This window comes from Pinus tabuliformis, chromosome 8 (genome assembly GCF_031772625.1).
Source record: "Pinus tabuliformis cultivar Carrire ecotype Pingquan chromosome 8, CPIR1, whole genome shotgun sequence".
NCBI lineage: Eukaryota > Viridiplantae > Streptophyta > Pinopsida > Pinales > Pinaceae > Pinus > Pinus tabuliformis.
Window position 1 is genome coordinate 1,599,068,300 of NC_142294.1, and position 9,079 is coordinate 1,599,077,378.

A 9,079-nucleotide genomic window follows, 5' to 3' on the forward strand; every position below is an offset into this window, starting at 1 on the left:
AAGTGTGCTAGTCCAATGCCACTGCTGTATTCTAATTTTGATGAGTTTTCAGTTAAGGGAAGGCCAAAAAACTTAATCTTGGCCTCCCTAGGTTTCAATTTCCTATTTTAGAATATAGAGAACCATTATCTGTCCAAACAGCTTAATCTTGGCAGATCTGTAGATAGGTAGAGAATCAAAGGAGCCCAACTGCTTAATCTGGGCCCTTGGCAGAAATAAGTGTAGATTTAGATAGGAGGATAGTCAAAAGAAAAATTGTAAAGCTGGGTCTGCAAGTCTAAGTGCACCCTAACCAAAAATAAGAAAAAATGTTAGGTGACTAGGCTGGGTAGGTAGCTGTGTGGTTGCAGAATCATGGCTTGTGATCCATTTCATGTTGTCAAATGTCATATTAAGTAAGATCACAAGTTGGAGGCAGTTTTCATCTGCAGGAGCTCAAGCTAGACATCTCTAACTTCCCCATTCTTCCTTATCCCCAAAACACTTACTAATTTCCCTGTAGAGGTTAAGATCTGCTTGCGCCTCTTAGTCTCATCATGTTTCATAACATTTGCCTAAGTACAGATCTGCTTTACTTAGAGGCACTCATATATTTTCTACAAGTTCTATTTTCCCTCTGTAGCCTAAGGTCCCTTACCGTAGTGCTTTCTTGTCATCTCCATATTAACTCCTAACTCTATTATCTAGCTCCCTATCCGTTTCCCCTTCCCCTAATAAAACTATGTATAAAATTCCCAAAAAATATAATAATACCCCCTCCCTGGCACTATAGCCCTATTCATCTAAGTCTGGGAAGTAGCAGTTCATCTGGGGCTATTATTAGCCCATCCGTGTCCTGGAGTTACTCTAACACCTGGTCAGAATGACAACCTTTACCCACCCCTTCACCCTTAAAAACCTCACGATTTCTACCCCTGCAGTCATTTTCCCAAAGATTAATGTTTAAAAGTTTTATTAAACATTAATTTTCCCCCCCGCTTAAAACTAACACAAAAACCCACAAAAACCATAGTTTAAACCCCCTCCGCAGAATATTAAAATACGAATATTCCCGCGGGCCCCGATCCCTTATTCCCCTGCCGCCTTACCCGTCCCGCCAACCGTTCGATCGTCCGTGCCCCAGATCAACGGTTGGCGGGCCTTCCCATTCCCCAACCCGCCGATGGTGAGCATCCAGGAGATGGGCGGTTTTGCCGCCGTACTCCCGCCACGTGTCGCCCTCTCGGCCGTGGCGGAGCCCCTCCTCCGATACTACCGTTTGCCCAAAGGCGGTGCGCCCAAAACCGAAAACTGCTTCTGCCCTCCTGTGTCAGCACCACGTCACCCGCTGACGTCATCTGCCTGCGTCGGCCTCCTGCCACCATACTGCCAACTCATCCCACCACGTCACTGCCACCGTGTCACTGCCACGTCACCCGTCATACACACTAACGTCACCCTACTAACGTCGTAATGCATCGTACTGGGTCCCACCCGCTGACGTCATACTGATGTCATCAGCAAAAAAGGTGCGAAGGCGAAAATCGTGCTTAGGAAGCCCAGATTCAAATTCTGAGGTAGTTTTTCATGCACGATTAGCACCTAGCGCTAATCGCGCATGGCTATGGGAAATGGGCCAAAATGGAAAGACCCTCATCGCGCAGCCCCCAGCAAGCCCGAAAGGTGTAAAATGACCCGTTTTTCTTTGCGAGGCATTCAGAAAGGAGCAAAAAACAGTTCTAAAGGAAACAGAGGGCCGAATAGCAGCCATTAAATATTGATTTGACAATTTCAGCACCACAACACATCGAAGAAGCGGCAAAGAGTATCAGTTGAATATTTTTAAAGGAAATTTGCAGTTCCCAAGGCAGGTTAACATTGAATGACCTCCAACAAAGTCAAATAGAGCGGTGTAAGCCCATTAAAGCTCTCAAATCACAGTTAAAGCATTTAATGTCGTCGAACAGCAATGGACCAGAGACCCATGCACAGTTATTACAGAAACACTGCACCAAGCATTGAGGACAACACATTAACTTAGTTTTGATATGGATGCCCTCAACGCAACTCAAAGATATTTTCTTGCATTTATTGCTGGATAGGATTAGGTTAAAGTGATCGTTTTTCTTTAGGACCTATTTAGGTCAAGCTGTAATAGACAAGTTTTGATATTTTTCCCTATATATACCACCCTCTGTATTGTTTTAAGGGTTGGTTGGTTGATAATCTTCATTAGAGACTCGCACTGGATATCTGAGATGTTTTACTTAATCAAAGATTGCTGAAAAGCTTGGATAAATGACTGTCTGCTCTGTGTCTAATGGTCTGAAGAAATGAATGTGGAATTCTTGTGCTGCAGTATGAATCAATAAGTGTTTCTCACCTCTGTTATTCCAATTTCACATATGCTTAAGTTACAGAACAAAGGATTGGTTTAGAATTTGCTTAGCCGCACTCTATGCTTAGTTTCTATGGCTTATTAATGTTTTCCTCTTGATTTAGGCATAAATATGAATTCCTTCATGGCTCATGTTTGATCTATTTCACATATGAATGACTGTTATCTAGGAATTCTTAACTACTCCTGGATAGGGCTCATTTATCTCCTTTGTGCTAACCTGACTGAGAGATTCTTAATTTCCTCTCATTCCTTAGCCTTTAATCCATCTTGTTACCTTAAATGATTGTTTCATATGCAGCTAGCTTGCTCCATATTCTTTCTTGTGACCAAGAAAACGCACCAGCAGTCTTACTCCTTGACTCCACGCCCAATGGTTCTAAAACTTTCGTGCTAACCCTGCCTCTTTACCTGAAAGTATCGTCCTTCCCACCAAAACAAACAAAACCTCCTTGAACTCAATAACTAGCCTAAAATCATCTCCAACAAAGCTAAATTAGAAAGAGAGAGCCCTCTCTGATTGAAGGTGGGCTAGAACCTGCAGTCCAAAGATTGGTCTGTGGTTACCTTGGCTGTATCCTTTTGTGCTGATCAAAAGGACAACCTGAGTGATAACATAATGGCAACTCCGATGGGGACCAAATAAATTTTTCAAGTGCTATCTGCTCCTTAAAACTACAGATGAAGTCTGAATATCAGCCAAGGAGCCTTTTAAACTGTTCTTGCTTTGCATTTTCAGGAGTAAATAAAAGCTGCTTCAGTCAATCTTCATGCTATTTTTAAAACTGCAGATAGTTGTTCCCAAATTTTGATCAGTTCCTTGCTAATTCTAAAAGTATTCCCAGAAAAATACCTAAAACAAATTCAGAAGCTGGCTCCCAAAAATAACTTATGTCATACAAGGTCAAACCCAGATCCAAAACCTCCAGCTGTTTTTGAAAATCCGAATTTAATCCCAAAGATCCTTAGGAAGCAAGAAAGACAAGAAGATTTTGCTGATTTGAGTCCTAAAGCAGCTCACCCAAGCTGTGTTCCAACTCCTATCAAGGTTTTATTTCATTCAACCCCTGCTTCCCCTTGTTCATCATCCACATCTCAAAGCACTCCTTCCACACCTTCATTCACTGCACATACTCCTATTACCACTACTGTCGTCACAACTGTTTCTGCTATTCCTGTTGTCCTAGCTGTTCCTGTTATCCCAATTGTTCCACTTATCCCTATGAATACAGCTAATAGATATGCACCCCTACAATTTCCTGCTAATCTTGGGGCCTTGCCTCAATATTACCAATCCAAAATTACATATTTTGATAGTACTGGTCCTTTCACTGCACTTCAGCATACCAAGAAGATGCAGGACTATTTTGAAAACTACGAAATAGATGATGATAGTGTGAGAATGAAATTTTTTTTTCAAAGTCTAACAGTTGATGTTAGAACTTGGTTCAGATCACTTGCTGCAAACTCTATAACCACTCCGGATGAGCTTTACCAATCCTTTACCAACAGATGGGAGAAAAAGAAAGACCCCTTGCACATACTAGCTGAATATGATACAATTAAAAGAGGTCCTCAAAAGACTGTTTTGGAGTACTGTGCAAGGTTCAATAATGTCTATAATGCAATACCACAGAACTTAAGACCACCACCTGACCTTGCCTTGTATAAATTCCCTTATGGATTCGACCCAGATATGGCATACTAGTTAAAAGAAAGAGCCCCTCAAACCCTTGCAGACATGCAAAATGTTGTTGTTAGCGTAGAGGCCAACCTAATTGCCAAAAGAAACAGAGCTAGAATGGAAAGAAGAACCACCTTCAATGAATAACCCTCAGCCTTAGAGCAAACGCTTTATGCTATTATCAGTGGCATGCAAAGGCTGGGAGACAGAGTAGAGAGTGTTGAGAGGAAGTCATCATGGGAAGGACAACAGCCCAATACCATAAGGAACCCAAATTTTAGGAAAACGCAGAACACAAATGTTGGTAGGTCAAGCCCAGATCATGACATAAGACCCCCTTTCCAAGAAAACTATGCTGAGGCATCCACTTCTAGTGAACCCATAGAAGACACTCACATGAATCTGATGGATCTAAAGGGTGAGCATCAAACTTTTCCTAGCCAAGAAGACTAAGATGAGCATGACTATAGTTAATTTCAAACTAATTCTGGTGAGTCTTTTGATTTTAAACAAGGTTATGATACTACTGTGTATGAGGTCCACAAACAATATAAGCTGAGAACTAGGACCATTGACATTTCTGAACCTAGCAAACCAAAGGATGGCAAACAACCCAACAAGATTAAAGGCAAGGCTGTTATAACAGAACCAGCTGATATGCCTGTCCCAAACCCACATCCTGTGACTGTAGAAGACATAACATAAATGCAGCCTTCTATTGATCAGTCTTTGCCACCTCCTTCCTCTGAGCAAAATTCGACTAGTATTCCAAAAAGCTCTCCTAAAACAAAAAAACCGCAAGCAATCAATTCCCATAATGATGACGAACAAGAGAAAATCATTGGTAATTCAAAAAAAGTAGAAAAAACTGCCATTATCAACACTAAGACTGCATTAGAAAAGCCATTTAACTTAGAAGTAGAGATTGGAAAACTTAAGATATCCATCCCCCTCTCAGAACTTGCCAAACACGATGTATATATGCAACAAATTGAAAGATCACTTCAAATCCCAGAGAATAAGGACGATGTAAATGTTTTGGATGATACCCCTGAACTGCTGTTTGGTCCAGAAGTTAATGGAAAGTCAACATATGGACCTATTTCACCCTTCTATGTTAGTTTGCATATACATGACAAAGTTTTGCACAATGCTATGTTTGATTCAGGAGCATCGCACAATCTTATGCCCAAAGCAGTTATGGAAAAGCTGAACCTTGATATCATAAGACCCTACAAAGATCTATTTTCCTTTGACTCAAGTCAAGTCAAGTGTTTAGGCCTCATCAAAGACTTGTGTGTCTCCTTAGTCCAATATCCCAACAAGACCATCCTCATGGATGTGGTGGTGGCTGACATCCCACCATAGTACGGTATGCTCCTATCAAGATCACGGGGAGCAAAGCTCCAAGGATCCCTTCAGTTAGACCTCTCCTATTCCACTATTTAAGTCTTTGGGCAACCAAAGAAACTGTACAGAGAAACACTCATGAAATATGTGGTAAGTAGTGAGATCAAGCCTGAAAATTTTCCCATTTACTCAATCCATTCTGATATGGATTCTTTTATTTTGTTTAATGATGATACAAATTCTCCAACTGATGATGAGCCTTTGGCTCTAGAACAACAAGCACACATCAATGAAGAATCGGTTGCACATACTGATGAAGCTGTCAGAACAGTTAATGCATCCAGCATACAAGAAGAAACTCCCCAAATAGAAATTGCAAATCTGCCCAATCCTAAAAGGGTTGAAACTCTTAGTACTAACCATAAGCAAGAAATCACATGGTATTTAGAGTTTGATGGCTCTGTCAACAAGTTAGGAGTAGGGGCAGGTGTATGGATTCACAATACACATAACAATCATGCAGAAGGCCATGCCTACAGACTGAACTTTAAATGCACCAACAACAATACATAGCATGAGGCTCTGCTTTTAGGCCTTAAACTGCTCAAAGCTTTAGGAGTTGCAAAAGTGTCCGTTTTAGGTGACTCTGATTTAATCATACAACAGATGAAAGGTAACTTTGTTACCAATGACAATAGAATGAGGGCCTATGGAACTGCTTCCACTAATATACTCAATGCATTCACTGAATCCAAGCTTGCCAAAATCTCAAGAGATCATAACATTCATGCACACAGCCTATACACTTTTGCTAGTACATGCAAGCTTCCCTTTAAGCCAAATCATCATTTTATAGCTGTAATAAAACATAGGCCTGCTATCCCAAATAACATTAAAGATTGGCAAGTGTTCGAAAATGATGCCCAGATTAATAATTTCCTCACCCTTGAGCATGAATTTGCAAATATTAACATTGACATGGATGCTATGAACGATTCCCAACAGTAAACAAATGAAATTCAGCAGGCTGTAATAGCTGCAATAGCCAAACAAATCCTGAACCCAACTGTTTTTAACAAAACAAACATAGAACAGCTGAAACAAATGCATTTGGAGGAAATAGCCAAAACAGAGGCCGAAGTCATTGACTTAAAAGATAACTTTCTGCCTGCTAGCCTAGCTCCGTTAGAAGACATGTTTGATGCAAATTATGTTCCTAAAAGACCAAAAATGCAACCATTGAATTCTGATATAGAAGAACACAACATTGGGACAACAGAGAAGCCAAAAATGATCAAACTATCCAAAATTTGCCACTTGATCAAAAGCCCAAGTATATTGATTTATTTAAAGAATTCCGAGATGTATTTACTTGGAGTTATGAGGACTTGAAGTCCTATGACACCTCAGTAATTCAACACACCATTCCCCTAAAACCAAACCAGAAGCCCTTCAAACAAAAACTGAAGAGAATCAATCATGTGCTTCTCCCTTTGATTGAAAAGGAAGTGAAAAGAATGTTTGAAGCAGGTATCATAGCACCCATCAGATTTTCTGAATGGGTATCCAATCTTGTTCCCACAAGAAAGAAAACAGGTGAGATTAGACTTTGTGTAGATTTGAGAAATTTAAACCAAGTCTCCCTAAAAGACCACTATCCTTTGCCCAAGATGGATCACATCCTACAAAGAGTAGTGGGGTCAACTAGAATATCTTTGCTAGATGGATTTTCAGGTTTCAATCAAATACCTGTTCACCCGGATGACCAAGACAAGACAACCTTTACCACACCGTGGGGAACATTTAAGTATGTAAAGATGCCATTAGGACTTAAAAACGCTTGGTGCTACCTTTCAAAGAGCAATGGATATTGCATTTTCCAAAGAAATACATGATTTCCTAGTTGTCTACCTTGATGACTTGACCCCATTTTCCAAATCTGATCAAGAGCACCTCAAACACTTAAGGCAAATATTCATGACATGTAGGAAGTATGGTATTTCCCTGAATCCCAAGAAGGCTCTCTTTGGCCTTGAAGAAGGCAAACTACTTGGACACATCATATCAAAGGATGGGATTAGAATTGATCCTGAAAGAATCCAAGCCATTCTCCAAATCCCATATCCAAGAAACATAAAAGAGCTACAAGCATTCCTTGGAAAGATCAATTTCCGAAGGAGATTTATTCCAAATCTAGTTGAGCTGATAAGATTATTAAGCAACATGTTAAAAAAGGATGCCAAGGTAAAATGGTCTCTTGAAACCAAGCAGGCCCTTGAGAGTATAAAATCTGCCTTAACCCAAACCCATGTCCTCACCAACCCACAATTTGACAAAGATTTTATCATTTTTTCTTTTGCATCTAATCATACTATAGCTGCTGTCCTTTTTCAAAAGGATGAACAGGGAGCTGAAAAGCTGATTGCATTTTTCAGCCGAGCCTTAAGAGATGCCCCTTTGAAGTACCCAATCACGGAGAAGCAGGCCTATGCACTCGTTAAGGCCATCAAGGATTTGAGAGTGTACATTTTATATTCACATGTGATTGCCTATGTCCCAAATGCTGTTGTAAAAGACATACTAACCCAAGAGGGATTAGAAGGCAAAAGAGGAAAATGGATTGCAAACATCCTTGAGTATGACATAGAAATAAAACCATCCAAATTGATAAAGGGACAAGGTTTAGCCAAAATGATGTCCGAGACAAACTTTCAAGCCTTAGACATTAACCAACTGGACAATGAACAGGAGCTGGCGACTCCACAGATCACTGAAACCTTTTTGCAATCCCAATGGTATGCTGATATATGTTTTGTACTGTTAAACCTGTTTGCTCCCCCAGAATTGTCCAGAACCAAGAAAAGATTTTTGAAAATGAAGGCTTTAAAGTTTTGTGTCATAGATGGTGCATTATTTTGGTGAAATCATGAAGGTATATTGCTTAATTGTTTAACCATGAGTGAAACTAACAATGTCATGAAAGAATTCCATGCAGGTGATTGTGGAGACTATATTGGAAGTCCACTGCTGATAAAATTTTAAGGGCTGGTTTCTACTAGCCCTCTCTTTTTGCAGATGTAAAGAAGTTTGCCATGTCATGTCACAAATGCCAAATATTTGAGGGCAAAAGAAATCTGTTGCCCCTGCCCCTGAAACCCATCTCAACCGAAAAACCTTTTCAATAATGGGGTCTTGAATTCATTGGAGAAATCCATCCCTCTTCCTCAGGCCAACACAAATGGATTTTAACAGCCACTGACTATTTCACCAAGTGGGTTGAAGCCATCCCCTATAGGCAAGCCAATTACGCCATCATTATCCAATTCCTTGAGTGAAATATCCTTTCTAGATTTGGCTGCCCTGAGAAGATCATCACTGACAATGCCGCTGCCTTTAAATCCAAAAAGATGATCAATTTTTGCCACCAATTTCATATTACCTTGGGCCACTCTACAACCTATTACCCTCAAGGTAATGGCTTGGCCGAATCAATGAACAAGAGCCTCATCAACATCATAAAGAAATTGCTAGAAGAAAACAAGAAGAACTGGCACAAAAAGCTGGTAAATGCCCTATGGGCAGATAGACTTTAAACAAAGAGATCCATTGGGATGAGCCCTTATGAACTAGTATATGGCATGGAGGCCAGATTTCCTTCATCCTTGGGC